Source organism: Microplitis mediator, chromosome 5, assembly GCF_029852145.1.
Source record: "Microplitis mediator isolate UGA2020A chromosome 5, iyMicMedi2.1, whole genome shotgun sequence".
NCBI lineage: Eukaryota > Metazoa > Arthropoda > Insecta > Hymenoptera > Braconidae > Microplitis > Microplitis mediator.
In genome coordinates, this window is record NC_079973.1 from 20,789,971 (window position 1) to 20,806,718 (window position 16,748).

Consider the following 16,748-nt stretch of genomic DNA (forward strand, 5'->3'; position numbering starts at 1 on the left):
ACCTTTTTTAGGGGGTACCCCATTTTACGCGCAAAAAAAGAATTTCTTTTTAACGGCAGCTGAAAATTTTATCTATTCACTTTGAATATCATAAATAAAAAAGATTTACCCTTCCCCCCCCCCCTCAACATACATATATATTATGTTTACTTTATCAGGGTTTATCAGATATTTTCGGCTGATTTTTTCTCAAACAAAATCTCTAAATACAAACTACAGACCGCACATTAACTTACTACTGTCTAATCTAGAGACGTGCGCTTTAATTTTTTGACATTTCGTTTGTTTAAGAGAAAATCTCGGCCATAATTCCTGATTACCCACTTGGGTGTGAAAGAAAAAAAGTAAGAACGCCTGTTATTTAAATATTTATGTACGAGCACACTGATATTAGAAGAAATTTTTTTTCTTTCAATTTTATTTTAAATTAATCACTTTTATAAACTTACATAAAAATTAATATTAGTATAATAGCAGTGTTGTTATAAAGTACAAAATGAAATAAAAGACATTTATTAGTTATTAGATAACGTCGGGTTTAGATGATTAATATTATTTTTGCGAGTGAATAGACTTGACTGACTTAAAAGAGGTAGTCTTGTTTGACATGACACACCACTACTTTATATTGAATTTTAAATATACATTGAGATAAGTGTAAGAGAGTGTCTCTCATCTCGTACATTAATGTTATCAAAACTTTTACCACGTGTGTCTGTACATGTTATTCCACTCTATATAATTATATTACTATCGTTAGATCATTATTATTATTATCAACTCTATTGAAATGTCTTGAAGTTCATTTGACGTTTTTATTAAGATGTATAGGTGAGTTGTCATTATCATTAATTCGTTAAATATGTGCTTTTTAAAAATGATTAAAAATAAATTAGTTAAATTTTTACTAATTTAGTCTGTGAGTCATTACCTCACTGACGGATCCATATTTTTTAAAAATAAATTAGTGAAATTTTACTTAATTAATAAGTGATTTTAAATATTATTGATTTTATAATTAATTTCTTGCTTTTTTAAAATCAATTTATGAAAACAACTCAGCAAATCCGTAAAATTTTTTTTTTTGCTGTTTAAATAGTAAAATTTTTGATGATATGAAATTAGCCGTCTAGTAAATTTTGGATTTTTTTAAAAACAATAAATTAAAAAAAAAAAATTTTTCAGAAAATTGCACCTGTAGTTTTTTAAATTTTCTACATGTGCATATTTTTGGTATTTTTTTTTTTTTTAATTAAATTGTTGATAAAAAAATCTGAAAATTTTTAATTGTCTGCTTACTTCATGATCACAATTTTGTAACTTTTTTAATGAATATGAATTTTATATAAATAATTGTTTAAATTATAATATATCTCTTCATATATTTTATCATTCAAAATTACGTTAAAAAAAATTTTACTATTTTAGAGTTGGTCTTTTTTTATTGATTAATTTTCAGTTTCCGAAATATTTTTTGGTTTGGAAAAGTTGAATAAAATATTGATAATAAAAAAAAATCATATATTTTGATTGAAATAATTAAAAAAAAAAATTGAATTGAGGTAAATTTGAGTTCATGAGAATCTAAATTAGGTCTAAATATTTTTTTTCTACGAATGTAAATAAAATAGCGATATAAAGATATATGAGTCTATTTATCAATTTGAAGTTATATATATTTGGTTGTAAATATATATCTATATCGACGTGAGTAATGTCTAAAGCAACAAATAAAAGCAAGTTAGTACATAATATAAGAACTCAATAGAGCTTGCGCGACTTAAATATCACTTGTCTTATCACAAGTCGCTTTCAATTACGATACAATAGGAGCGTGCGACTGTTTACATTACTCGCGGTTCAGATATAAATATGCACACACATATATTTATATATGTAACTTATTATTCACGAGTCGCGTCATATATATGTTCGGTTATACGCCCAACGTATTGCGGCTTTTAGTCAATGAAATTCTCGCGACGATGTTGACATCATATTTTTATATTAATATAAATATATATATATAGTGATGCTGTTGTGAGGTTCTTATGAATGACGATATCGGTCACTGGATATACACATACACATAATAAGTGTAATACTATCTCATTGTTTTGTCGTGTGAGATAAGTATAAGTCCTCAAATTTTCTTAAAGATTTCATTCAGCTCTGATTTATATTCATAAACTTCCTCTACATTATATTTTGAATCTTGTGTTTACGGAACTTGTAAACCGGAAATTAACGGTCCATTCATACATTCAAATTATTATTATTATTTAAAAATACGATAATAAAATAATTTAATTTGGGTCACACATAAAATAAACAATAAATTATACATCGAATAGTTTGCAAGGCAGATTAATGTTCCGGCTAAAAATAAACATAATTAATTAGTTTTTTAATGAACATTTGTGACGGAAGATATAAAGAATTGATTTGAACAAAAAAGTAAATAAATAATTAAAAAATGAGTTACTGATAAAAATGTCTAGAGAGATTGTGTCGCGTTTTAAGATGTGACGTGTGCGAGTCGCGTGTGAGGCTCGCGCCTGTGACCCTCTCTCTTGTCCTCGCGTTCGTCTCGCGTGGTTTGCCCGGCATGGGATCCCTTTCCTGTGCGCCACCGCCAGCGACTGGGTCCCTGCACTCATATACATATACACCTACAGTATAGATATATATATCTACATATACCTATATATGAATATACAGTCACAATGTAAGGCCCCGTGCCGGCTGAAGGGCCCGTGTGGGACGCGAGCGAGGGTCTCGTTCTCACGGTAGCCTCGGAGGCTTGTATCGCTTGATGTGCAATGCCAGGGCCTCTTTTGCTTTAGCTTCCTCTCTGTATACTCCATTTGTGATGTTGTTGTTGTTGTCTACACACATCCACATACATCCACATCTACACATACATTTATATTATTTTTACACAATACAATTCAGAAGGAGTATTAAAGTGAAGAGAATAGTAGAGGGAGGAATAAGGTAAGGCCCCGCACGCGTTGCGCACGGCTAAGCGTGTATAGACACACGAAAGTCCCCTTTTTTTATTATTATATTTTACTTTTTTATTTTATTGGAGTACGATCTAATCGTATAACTGCGTACGTTTGTATAGATATGTCGCCCATGATTTTTATTTGTCGTCTACATAAATGTCCAGGTATGTGTTCAGGGTACACTGCAGGTATGCATGTGTGTGTGTGTGTGTGTATTTATGTGCATGTGATGATTCAACCAAGACACGCGCACACCCTCGTGGCTCCTCCTTTCTCCCTTTTGGTTCCTCCTCTCTCTTTGAGATTCGTTTTGGTCTAGGTAGCATGGAGGACGAGGAAATAAACCGGGATTGGAGCATTCGGATTTTCTTTTGGTCCATCATAATAACAACAATAACTTCATAGCGAGTATGTGAGCAGGGGGAAGATGTAGGATCCTTAGATGAAAATACAGCTCTCGTGATTGGTTCGAAAGTTACTTGCGGTAAAAAGTATGATATTGTTATTATATATCAAATTTACAATTTTACTCATTAATTTTTTTTTAATTAAAATTTTTTGATAATGGTAATGACGAAGTGTTAAAATCGAGTTAATGGAATTATTTACATTTTTATGTTTAGTATCGATGGTGTTATCAATTTATTGTTGAACATTAGGTTTTTCATGGAGTGAACTATCAAGACATTAAGGATATTAAAGAAAATAGAAAATTGATTTGTCTGGTTTAAACTGGATTTTTCTAAATTTTTTTCATAAACTGAAAAAATTATCATGCATTTATTATCTTTAAGAATTTATTCTTAGAACTATTTTTTACACGTATGCAACAATTTTGTCATACGTTAATTTCATAAATAAATAATTATAAATTCTATACCTTTAATACACAGAAAAAAAATAATTCCGTGGCTCAAAAAATGTTTACTCGCCCCAAGAAAAAATTTTCTTGAGCCAAGACAAAAATTCTTGCGCCATTCTAGTCATAAGAAAATTTGTGTCTTCAATTCATGATGCAAAATATTTCTTGCGCCAAAAAATCCTTTTTTCTGCGTGTCATATTTTATAAATATGTCTAATTAATATATAATTGGTGACGATCCATTGAATTTATAAATGACCAATCCATATCTTTCATTACAGTAACATTAAAAAACATTTTAGTTCCGATTACAGTAATTACTATCAATTGAAAAGAATATTAAAGAAAAAATATAACATTAACATAACTTTTTATGTTCATATATCATTATTATTATTGTTTATTACCGGTATCATAATACTTATAAATACTATTTTATTTAAAACTCGTCCAGCACCAATCCCAAAATAATAAAAAGTATCATGCATATTATAGCCAATATATATATATATATATATATGGACATATATGCGTGTTACAATTGCGCGGTAGTTATTTTCAGTAATGAGATATCGTATTGATTATTATTATCAATCGGTTATATGATTGTACCCAGAAGTATAATGATGAGTTGAGTTCAATTATATATACATATATATTACATACTAAAAAATAGGTTGCAGGTGGATGGATTATATATTCGGAGTGGGAATATGTACCGTTCGATTCGGTGGTTTTTCGTTTAAAGTTAAACCAGCATCACTACTCCCCTGGGGCCTCTACTACGTATATATACTCAGCTTGCTCACTCCGTAGTTTAAAACCACTCATTATTTTGTAAATTACTCCCAGGTTGTGGAAATGACATTTTAATTTTTCGCAAAAAAACGTACGAAACTCTTTACATTCTTTTTTTTAATAACAAAAAATCTGACAGTTTAAATTTAAACAAATCTATTATTATTTATTCTGTTATTTATTTAATGACCGGGAGTCAATTTCATGATGAGATATCAAGTGTCCGTTAATATGTTGCTCGTATAAATTTAATGAGTGGACGGGGCTGAAAAGTATATAACATATATCAGCAGGCTTTTTAGACTGTGAGATGAATGTATTATAAATATGCTGACCACACGCGAAATTTTAATTTCCGGTTCATTAATACCACGAGTAGAGCTGACTAATGTGCCAAATATTATATATTTTATTTTTATTACAGTTACAATAAATAATACAATTAATTATTTATCTATATATAGATTTATTTATGTATCCTTTCGAATCGTTAATTTAAAATGTTATAGTGGTACAGTATATAGAGATAAAAGACTAAAAAAATAATAATAATAAATTTGTGTACTCCGGAAATGTAGTCATTCATGAATATAAAATTATAGGAAATCAGTCGGGCAATTGAATGTAAACTGGACAGTTGGTTGCATAATAATAATGATTTTATGAATGGCGAGCGTGAGTTGTATGTAAGCTTTGCCAAAGCCAGAAAGAACTGGGTATATTAAGTAAACTGATCATTAATATATATTTATATATATATATATGCATGTTTAAAATTTTTTTGTTAACGGAATCGACGTTTACCGGAAGCCCTATATCTTAAATTTCATCTAAAAATTTAATATAATTATTTAAATGTCTTTTTACATCACTTCCGGTGTTATGCGGCCGAATAGTGCATGCAGTCTAGATCTTTATATATGACACTTTGATATATATTTTAATTTATATGTACTTTTAGTTATGTGCTATTAATTAAATTATGTTCTAACTGTACTTTCAGTCCTGCTCTAATTCTCACAATTATTTATTTATCTATAGATTTTTTTTTAAATGTTTAATTTTACTAAACGAAAATAATTTTGTTTTTTTAGTTTTATTTATGTATGATAATATTTTTTTGTTTAACTTTCACACAATATTAAATTTAACGTATTGAGTGTCGGGTTGCAGTACGTTCTCTTTTGTATTAATTCTGTTTTTATTTTTTGTTTTTTAAGTTTCACGGGTGGCAATTGCTTACAAAATTGTTGACTGATACTGAAAACTTTGGGATCTGCGGTTTTTTACCCGCGCACAAAGTCCAGTTGAGTCATGAAATGTATGTGAGATGAGTTTTGCGGTGTACATAACATAAAAAATATACATATCGATAATAATAACAATAATGCTAATAATGATAATAATAGTCTTGATGACGACGATAACAATGATAATAATAAAAAGATGGCCTGAATTATCCGAATCGGTGGTCTCGCGTTGTTACATACGATCAAAAACTTCACCGACACGTGCTCGTACTTACGAATTAACTTTTGAAATCCGTACATCCGGTTATATCAGCGTGTTCGTAAATTGCACTGTAAGTTGTATCGTCGTTTTTACTCAGTGTATAGCTGCGTGTTTTATCCTTTTATTTTTTAGTTATTTGTTGTGTTTCAGTACTCTTATTATATTCTCACTTATTTTTTATCGCGTGAATTGCGGTCTGTTTTGTGTCTACGCCACGAGTGCACGATATGCACACACATACACAGCTTATATATTTAACACTAGAATAGTTCATTACGTGTGAACAAGTTTAAAGAATAACTTTTTTAAAATAAAACAAATTAATTATTTATTTATTCGGTTTTTTTTAACTTCCTGCTACGAAAATAATTGCCCGAGTCAAAAAACAAATTCGGATTACGTTTCTAAACATAGAAAAATTTAAAAAATTTACCACTTATTCGATTTATGTGTATAATAAATTAACTTATAATAACGAATAAATAACATTTTATATTAATTATTAGTTAATGGGATAGAATTTAAAAAATAAGAGTTAAAAGTTTTCGGTATTTTTATGAGAAAAAAATCAGTATCTAGTATACTAATTTTTCATTTTATTATTTACCACTTATTCGATTTATGTATATTGTAAATTAATTTATAATGATGAATAAATGATATTTTAAGCTAATAATTGATCAGTGATATTGAATTTATAAAATAAAAGTTAGTAACTTTTGCAATTTTTCGGCTGGCAAAATCAGTATCTAAGATAGCAATTCTTAATTTGACCAATCATTACTTTTAATAGATGTATGCCATAAATTAATTAATTTTCACTAATAAGTCACATATTTATATACCTAAAAGTAATAATATTTACTTACACTGTTAAAAAAATTGTTTGAATTTTTAAAACGTTTTATATAACGCAATAAACACATACATTTGTGCTTGAAATTTCATTACTAATTTCAAATAGAATTTAAAATACATGTTTTAGAATTTTCAAATTAACACTTTGGATTTTTAAATACTTTTGTCTTAATATTCAAATACTTTTTTTTGAATTTTCAAATACTTTCTTTTTAATTTTTAAATAAATGTATTTGAAAATCTGAAGCGTTTATTTGAAAATTCAAAAGCGTGTATTTTAAATTCTATACGATCGTTGCAATGAAATTTCAAACAAATTTGTATGTGTTTATTGCGTTATATACAATGATTTGAAAATTCAAACAATTATTTTAACAGTGTATATCACATTTAATACTGTATCATTTATCATACTGTCAATGACGTTCAGTTCAGTCACAAGTTTTATTTACTTTATATTATTGAGGAAATAAAAACTTAACAATAATAAAGTCTGATGTACACCGCTCACATTACTCACACAGATATTATATATTTCACTACACAATCTTTGATTACTGAACGCGAGCACGTCACGCGCAGAAATTTCATATACAAGCATTTGAATTTTCAAATAAGTATTATGAAATTTCAAATGCAATTATTAAAATTCAATATGTCTTAGAATTTTCAATACTTGCTTTGAAAATTTAAAAAACAAGTATAAATTTTAAGTACGTTTATTAAAATTCATATTTTTTATCTTAATTTTGAATACCAGCTTGATTATTAAATTTGAAGCTTTTTCTATTGAAAATACAATGCAAATATCTAGTTATGAAAATTTAATTCCTTTTGTATTGTAATTTTCAAATTATTTTCAACAGTGTGCTTTTTGAAATAATTGATAGTAGTTTTTAGGAATCTACAAAAATTAGTAAACTACTTTGCATTAAGCACATAATAGTACTAATTATTGATAACAGATTCCACTTTTTATTATTATTTATTAATTTTTAATATTCTGTTTTTTCTGTGTAGAACCCCAAAATTCTAAAAACATACAGAAGTAATTTTATCAACATTTGAACCTCAAAAGTCTCATTCGAAGTAGTCTCTCCCCTCCCTTTTCCACCTAAAATTTTTGAAAATCCGAAATATAACTTTTCATTCGTTGAGGATTTTGAGGTCTTGGTTATAATTTAAAATCGATAAATTGTTCGCATTTAGACCTCATAGTTCTCATTGAGGACTTTGAGTACTAAAGCAGAGTTACTTTCTGCGCGGCAAATAAAACATCAAAGGAATTGAGGCTTTTGAGGACTAAACAAGAATTCGTTTTTTGACTCGGGATTCCAAAAAATTATCTAGCGGCGAGTCTGGATTAAAAAAAAAAAAAACAAGAAATTTTTCTATCAATATTTTTAATTTGTTATCGATGTGCTTGAGGTAAAAAATTGATAGTATAGTTAAAGTAGATAAGATTAAAAAATTAAAAATTTATCGTACGGCAGGTGCCAGTTTGTATAACAAATAAAACATCGTAATAATATACGACGTGATGTAAACGATTTCTCAATTACATCAGTTTTTTGGTAATTTCTCGGCGGTAATTCATAATCATGAGAAGGTTCGAGGTTCGAGTATACTAAATATATGGACGTCATCGATAAAAATTATATACCTGCTCGTATTATTTATTGTCATCATTGAATTGGAATATTATTGGTTGGAAAAAATTTATTAGCAGTAATTGGTTAGTTGAAATTGTTATACATTATTGTAAAGAGGATGCGAATAAAAGGAATTTTATTATTGAAGTGAATATAATAGACGTATACAGAGGAATCGTGGTCATCTGCGTCGATGTACGATTGACAATATAGAAGGATAAAAAAAAATATATGTATATATATATATGTTATTCTTATATAGGTTTTATATAATAATAATAATATGGAGGTTGAGGTATGGGAAAAAATGTTCCCACGCGTTTCAGAGATAGAAGTTACGATTTTGAAACGCAAAGAGCGTGTCCGTCGCGTGGCTGACCGACTGCGGCCAAAGGAACGGGCCAGGTGGTTCATCCAATTTTTCTGAGGATGCTCTGCAATAATACCGTAGTTCTGAGTCAGTGGGATTTTTTTCTCATTTTTTTTTTGTAATGATCATGATTATATTTGGGATTTCCAAAAATAAGGTAAAGGGAAAAAGCCAGTGTCATCATTTTATTATTATTTTTTTTTTCGATTCAATGATGAATGAAATCTATCATCTGTCATAATAAATTAGTAGTTATCAATACTTAAAAACATTTTGCTGGCTTTTGAAACATTTATCTTCTTTAAAAATTCAATGTCGTATATAAATTTAAAAAATAAATTAAAGAGCAAATAATTTATAAAATTTTTTGTAAGCAAAAAATAAATTGTTCATTTTGAAAAATAATTATACGCAAATAAAAAAAGTTAATGATTTACAGAAATAAATTGTGTGAATGTGTAATTTTTCTTAGTAACCATTTGATTCCCCCTTGTTATTTAATAACGTTATTTATTTACTTTTTTTCTTAATCCAAGCAAGTAAAGAAACAGTCAAATCTGTCCGTTAGAAACGGTGGCAAGAGGTTGTGTACTCATCGTTACGTCTACCGAGAGCGTGGGAAGGAAGGAGAGCGTGGTGTCGGTTTGTGTCAAGGGGCTAGAAGAGGGAGAAGGAGAAATGAAGACAGAAGTCGCGAATCCTTGTAAGGAACCGTTGTACTTCCTGAAGGAGGTCCTTGTGCACCTGACGTTTTTCACCGTGAGAACATATTACTAAATCCACCGTACCCTCCCTCGATTATATATTTTTTTTTTTCACCTCTCTTATATGGTTAGAGTATCTGTAGTGTAACGTGGTCGTCAGTTCCTCGGCATCATCATCAGATTACAACCGTCAGTGTAACCGCCACGCGAACAGCACACTTTGAAACTTTATGAGATTGTTATATTCTTCATTCTTACTACTAACTACCATTTTTAGTTATCTCTCATATACTTAACTTTGTAATTATTTAAGTATACATTTTTATTTTTTTTCTACTTGACTGTATCTCAAAAATGTTTGCGACAAAATTTATGCATATGAGTACACTCGTGTGGACATGGAGTAAACTTTAAAATAAATGTTAGTCTATGAAAATTTTTGAAAATTGCTTATAAAAATTTAGTATGAATTTTTTTATTTCTAAATATTACCCACCGTCAGAATAAAATGAATTTTATTGAAAATATTTAATCAATAAAAATTGATTAAATATTTTCTAATAAAAAGGGAACCGTTATCTTCTAAGCACTAGAATTACCTGAATTTTTTGAGGACAGTATGAGTTCAAGTGTACTCATTTTGAGTACTGATGTAATCGTTTTGAGAACTGATGTAATCAAGTAATTAAATATTGATAATTAGTATTACATAGAATATGAATTTTCGTGATTTTGGAATATACACGGAAAAAAAAAAATAGTAGTGGCTACTCTCTGGGATAGTACTGAGTACTTTCTGTAAAAAAAAAATTTTAGACAGTACTGTATGCTATCTAGACTGTATCCACTACTCTCTGGAAAGTACTGAGTACTATCCCGGACAGTAGTGGATATAGTCTAGACAGCAGTGGATACAGTCTAGATAGCATACAGTACTGTCTAAAATTTTTTTTTTACAGAAAGTACTCAGTACTATCCCAGAGAGTAGCCACTACTATTTTTTTTTTTCCGTGTAGTAACTTACTATTGAATAACATTCCATTGAAACTTGTATAAACGATGATAGTGTTAAATTTTAATACATGTTATAAAATAAAATAATTGAAGAGTATACGGAGAAAAAAAACAGTAATTTTTCCTATGTTGGCATAGTAACTATTACTAATTGGAAATAGGAATTTTTCCAATGTAAACATAGGGAAATTTCCTATGGAAATATAGGAAAAAATACTATGTTAACATAGTAAAAGTTACTGTGTCAACATAGGAAACATTCCTACGTCAGCATAGGAATTATTCCTATGTTGCCACAGTAATTTTTTCTCTGTAGCATAGGAATTTTTCCTATTTTAACATAGGAATAATTCCTACGTAAACATAGGAAATTTTACTATGTTAACACAGGAAAAATTCGTGTGTTGCAAAATTATAAAAGGATGAGATTATTATTTTTTTTCAAAAATTCAAAAATTCAAATTCAGACAAAGTTGGTATGACTAAGACGTTCGCCAATCGAAACGCGTTAAAATGAACCATTAATTTGATTAATCCGGTTTAGTCTTAATGAAGCCTTCAGAAGAAGGAGCTAAATTTTTTTTGTATTATAGCAATTATTACAAAATAAATTATTTATGTATTACAATAATGTGTAGTGATCTAATTAGTTAATTTAAATAAGTGTTTATTTCACTTACGCTGATTATTTATAAGTCAATATTCATATTATAGTAAGTGAATTTCTAAAATTAGTAAAAAAATTTTGGACACCCGGGTCAAAAATAAAATTTGATTCAGGCTCGCTTCACCTTATTTTCTTTTGAAGTTATCGATTTACCGATAATTTTCCGATAAGATATCGACTTTTTTGACTCGAATCAAATTTTTGTCAACTTTTAGAGCATTTTTAATACAATTTGAACTGATTTATATTTTTTGATCTTAGTTCGAACTCATTTATCTTCACTTCAAGCCCAACAGTCATATATAGTTTTAGCCTTATAGTTTTAGCTTCTTTGCCTTATAATTTAAGTCGAATAAGTCTTAACCAAGTCAATTTCGACTTTTTCGTTTTAAATCGTGACTAAGTAAACCAGTTAAGACTAAACCATATGGCGTAAACTCAATGTACTTCATAAAAGAAAACAAGATTGTTTTGTAAAAACGGTTCTAAATTTTGGCTCATTTTTGAACCCGTAATTTATTTTAAAAATATTTCATACAAAATATATACCAAAGGCTGATATATGAGATCGTGATTTAAATCAATGAAAGAAATTTCTGTACATTTGTCCGATTTTTCTTTTAATTTAAAGCAGACTATAATTCATCTTTATTAGTTTTCGAGAAACGGGTGTCCGAGATTAAAGAATAGAACTTTAAAGAGATCGAAAAAATATTGAAATATATCTAATAATTTTGAATAAATTTTTTATTACGAAATTTATTGCTTGTTATTTAGTCTGTTGCGGAGAAAAGAAGGACAAAAAAAGAACTAGAATAAAACGGTGTGTCAAAAATTATACAAAAATATATTAGCGGTTTCTTTTGACGATACGCAATATATATAAGAATTTAAGACAGTGTGGGAATGTTCTCCCGGATTTAAAACGAAGGAATTAACTCATTGATATGTCTCGCCGGAGCAAAAACACGTTGACGATACATACACACACACATATATTTATATGTATAAAAAAAAATGAATAGACAAATGTGTGCGCTCGTTTTTTAAGCTCGCGTATATCTTAATGTCTTCTTTTTTATAAATTGAACAACTACTCCCTTGTCGCTAGTATCTAAAAATATCGTTTCCGTCACTGTGTAAATTTTCTAATGCACTTTAATTACTAAATCATCATCATCCAAACACTGCTCACATATTTACGAAAACCATTAAAAGTATCTGACATATGACATTTTATAAACTCAAAACAAATTACGTTACTGTCAAATAAAAATTCTGTCTTAATGTTGTTTTGAGAAAATTCAACTCCTATATATACACATATATTTAAATGTAATTATATATTTCCGCTTGATGTTTTGAAATCTATAAAACAAGAAAAAAATATTAAGTTTATTGTCGATATAATTATAGTGTTGGTTTTTAAAATAAAAAAAAATATTCTGCGGTTTCATAAAGACTGAGTTTTGTTAAAAAAATATGAATAACAAAAAATAAATTTATAGCAAAAAAATAAAAACGCCGAAGTTTACAAGCATCATCATCACGGTTACCATTCATGAATTTCCAGCATGCACACCATCATATATATAAGAGCAAAATGCTTGGAAAGTATGAAAGAGTATAAGAATAAAAGAATGAAAGAATATTGGCATGTTGAGCGAATGATTTGCGTGAAAAAGGTGTGGAGTAAGTTTTACGTCTATTTTTGAAAAGACGAGAAGTGATTCTCTTTTATTTAAATATGGATGAAAAAGAAGTATGTATGTATTTATAAAAGAAGGAGGAACTGCTATGATTATTACATTGTAACGCGCTAGCCACCTGACGCAGCACGCCACTTCTCTCGTATCGTGGGAACTGAAAAACTTTTAAGAATCCTTCTAGTGTGTAGTATATAGTATGTTATTGTATGTATATGTATTTAATGTAAAGGCTTTTATGAGTGAGCAGAGTTTAAGCACACGTGCAGCGCGCATGCCTTTATACTATACACATTATATCCACCGATGATACGCGTGGGGGACGGGAAGGAGCTTTAATATACGACTGAATCTGATTGGCAGACACGTGAACTAGTGAAACGTATCAAGTTTGTCGGCAATGAGTTTCACGTGTGTAAGTACATTACATAAATGTGTCTGCGTGTCTATCGGCATGTGGATGGGAAAAATTTACTTAATTTCAAAGTGTCTTTGTGATAATTTGTCTTTGATAAAATTTCACGATTTGTCACTTCCTTTTATCTTTTATCTATTGATAATTAATTTTTAATTAGTAAAAAATAATCTATTTAAGCTGTTAAAAAAATGATTCATTTTATGATTAAAAAAAATTTGACACGTGCACTCGATTTTTTATGGCAGTTAATTAATTTGTGATTAATATAACTGTTAAAAATCGGGAGTGAATACGGAGTAATTATGGATTTAATTTAAATCTGAATTTACTCCGACAATCGGATTTCCAGTTTGAAAAAAAAATCACTTCGCGTACGGAGTAAATTGGATTTTATTTAAATCCGCATTCATTCTGATTTAAAGCTTTAATATTAAAACAAATTCCCTTTCGTAATAAATTTCACTCCGAGGGGATTAGGGGAGGGGCAAAAGGGGGTACTTAAGGAAATACCAAGTTTTCGAGGACTCAAATACACTAAATCCTTTTTGTTTTAATGAAATTCGAAGTAAATAGAAAACATCTTCAGTTACCGTTAAAAATAATTTTTTTCATTTTCGCGAGTAAAATGGGGTACCCCCTAAAAAAGGTAAAAGAAAAAAAATTCGGGATTTTAAATGAATTTGATTAAGTTAAAATTTTTTGCAAGTAATTTACATGAAGAAAAATTATATTTTACATGATTATTGGATACAAAAGAAGAAAACAAATTTTTAATAGTTTTTATCATAAAACAAACGTCATTAATATTTTTCAACTGACAATTGATTTTTGAAAAAGTTTAACGAAAAATATTCAAAATAATGCTCAATTATATTTACAAAATGATTTTGAAATGTTTAAAAACTATTTAAAATATAAAATTTTTTTTTAATAAAACGGGGAACCCCGTTTTGCCTACCCTTGCCCCTTTTGCCCCCCCCCCTTCCCCTAAATAAATAAATAGTCATCCGCTCCAGATTTAATCCGCGTTCCCTTCGCAAATTTTTTACAGCATAATAAGTTTTTAATGCAAGTAAAGATTTAATGAGTGTATGACTTTAGCAGACATCCGACAAATTAAAAATAATTACTAGATAGAGTAAATAATTAATAAAACAAAATTTTTAAAAAATGCGCATTGAGAAAATTTTGATATTAATAAGTGCATTTTTTTTTAATTTTACTTATAAATTATTTACTCTATTTATTTAGAATTTTAAATTTGTCTGATGTCTGCTACATTGACATTCATAAAGATTTATTATTATTACTAAATGAAATTTATAAATTAATTAAATAAAAATCACGTATCTCATGGTTGATTCCTTGTCTTAAGATCACGTTTAACAATATACCGTACATCCTGTACAATGTTTGTGAGTACCACGAATGACATATTGACATGCATCGTCGTATCAATAGAACACGGTGTATACATGCTGTCTCGTAAGACGTCAGTATTACTGATGATGATAATGTATTATCGAATAAGTAATGTATACATATATACATATACATATAATAATAATAATAATATAGTAGCCAGTGAGTGGCTATGGGAATGGGATGCGTGACAATATTTGCTGTCGTCGGCAGACTATCTCTCAAACTGAAGAATGTCTCTATAGGTGTAACAAAAAAGCTGCCGTTAAAAAGTACATACATATATATTTATATTTATATGTATAAATATATATAATGTAAGAACAGAGAAACGAGGAGTTACATACACGTGATGTTATGTCTCCTTGACGAACGCGTTATACAGTAGTCGATAGTGGGTGTTTATTTATTGTCATTCATGGGACATATCTTCCGGAACCTCGCGAGATCCCGTAATCACACACTACACGCTACTCTACACTCTGTACATCTGCGGGCTTTGTATTCAAACTAATCATTTTTTTTTCCACACAAAAGTTAATGCTGAAAATAAGAAATAAATTATATGATACAGCGAATTAATTATTAATTCAAGGTACAGCTGCTGTGCTATACAATTTTTTTTTTTTTTTTCCTTATGGGTTCTCGTGATCGTGATGCATCATTAACAAAACGTCTTCAAATTCAATGCACCAATAAAATGGTACATCGAGTAATTGCGACTAAATGTCATTCTTTGTCTCATTTTTACAGTTTTTACTTAAAAGATGTATATTTAGCACGTGAACAAAAAAATTACAATGTTGCGTTTTCAAGAGATAATTTTAAAAATGTATACAAAGTTGCTTAAACGTAATTGGCCATTTATTAATAAATTATTATATTTCATTGGTTTCAATGTTTACATAAAAATGTGGACTGTCACTACATGTCTTCATAAATTAATGCCTTCGACTTTGCATAAAGTATGGAGTATAAATTATGAATGTATATATTTATAAATATTATGACCTCGATTATACTTTCAAAAGGCCGTGGTTAAAAAATATATCAAAATTATTTTAACCTTGGTGGTGACAAAAAATAGAGAAGCGGTAAAAAAAAAATAATAATAAAATGAATTAGCAGAAAAAAGAAGGAATAAAAAGTAAGACTATATATCACGAGCACGAGCGACGAACGACCGGTATCTAACATCGTATTAAACGCGTTAAAGCAGTACAAAAGGACATATATAGTAGAGCTACTGGAGAACGAAAGAATAAAAATAAAAAGAACCATAACATATTCAGCGAAATTCCATCTCGTGCCAGCAGTCATCGTGGATTCCACCGAGTTCCGAGTCGAGATGACCACCGTATGGTGGACGCCTTGAGAACAGAAGAATTGAATGAATGAATGAATCAAAAGACCAGAGATAAGACCAAAGTGTCGATCCAGATGTAGGTTACATTGCCCAAACCCAAACCCAAACCCACGAGTATACCTAATACCAGAGCGAACAACCTGTTCAGCATAAAACTAAAAAGCCAAAATCAAACACCAAACCAACAGAATACTTTTGTAAGAAAAAAAAATAAAATAAAAATAATATTAAGAACGTGTGTAGAGCCAGTAGTCGCTGGTCGTATCGCGGAAGCGTGGGAACATGAACATGCAAGACTTCCCAAAACAAAATACGAGACGAAGAAGCGGGCACGCGACCCACCTGACCAACAACCTCACTATAGTATTGTATATAGATATATATGTGT